Raw genomic sequence first — 1124 nt, 5'->3', positions numbered from 1 at the left:
CGTTGTCGAAGGGTTTCGAAAGCAATGTCACAACTTCAAAAGTCCTTCATAAATTTCAGAATAGAAGATCTATCAAACAAGTAAGCAAGATTGGAAAATGATGCCAAGTCTCTGTTTAATTTTTGTTAATAACAAAATAAGGGTTCAAGATAAAGAAATCGGTTCATTCAGTTCATCCTCCCCGAATCCAAGAAAGAAAATAGAAAATCCATTAACTCTTTTTCTTTCATCGTTGTTCTAGCCTTTACAATTTTCCCTTGATAAGTTTTGGACTTAAGGGTGATGATAAGAATTCAAGAATATGCTGTTATGTTATGACTCCAATGTCCTGCGAACACCCTCATCATTGTACACTCTTCATATGTATGGTTTTAGCATAAACCAATGGTGTTATCTCCACTGTTTGTAACATAAAGAAAGCCATCCTCATCTTTATGCTCCTCATAGATAGTCAACATAATTGCAGCAGCAGACGGAAGAACGTTGTCTACAAAGATGAAGATTGCTTTCTCTGCATTTAATTTGATCCTCTTCCGAATAACATAGACAAATTGACCAACAGTAAGATCAACTGGAACAAGGTACTTCTTCTTATCTATGTCTGGAATGTCACTTCTTTCAGCTTTTTCAACTATTACAGGAATCCTGTCGGAATACTTCTCACGAATCCTAGAGGCTTCAGCTTTCCTCTTCTCTAGATCATGTTCCTCTTTAAAAGAGCTCTAGGCCATTTCACTCAGCCACTTCTTTGCACAGATAACATCTGAGGACGACACAATTTTCTTGCTCTGATAACCTGTTGAGAGTACTGAGCAAGTATGATTCCAATGAATTGGGGGGTATTACACATCCTATAGGCAGTCCCTCAGGAATCCGCATTGCACACATTCTTGTGGAGATGTTCAGACTGAGTCTGCCAGTTGTTCGGTGGTTTGAGGTTGCTGATGACGACACAATGGCAAAAAGAGAAGGTGTGAATCCTACGATCACAGGAACCTAGACGGAAACCTCGATCACCTGTTTAACGCTTCTGAAAGAAGCCGAACAGGACGGAAGTTCCTTCCGCTTAATCTCCATTTTTCCTCTTCTCAGCTTCTGAGCCCGTTCTTTGTTGATGAGTCTTA

At 39.5% G+C, this 1124-nt stretch overlaps 1 pseudogene; it reads right to left on the bottom strand.

Moving 5' to 3' along the window:
• Positions 1–371: 371 nt before the first annotated feature.
• Positions 372–731, bottom strand: LOC148024425 (autophagy-related protein 8f pseudogene; annotated as a pseudogene).
• Between the last annotated feature and the right edge of the window lie 393 nt (positions 732–1124).

The sequence above is a fragment of the Lygodium microphyllum genome, chromosome 15 (assembly GCF_053477565.2).
Source record: "Lygodium microphyllum isolate KBCC chromosome 15, Lygodium_microphyllum_v1.1.10, whole genome shotgun sequence".
Taxonomy (NCBI): Eukaryota; Viridiplantae; Streptophyta; class Polypodiopsida; order Schizaeales; family Lygodiaceae; genus Lygodium; species Lygodium microphyllum.
Note: the sequence above shows the minus strand (reverse complement) of the source record. Positions and strands in the feature narration are given on the sequence as shown.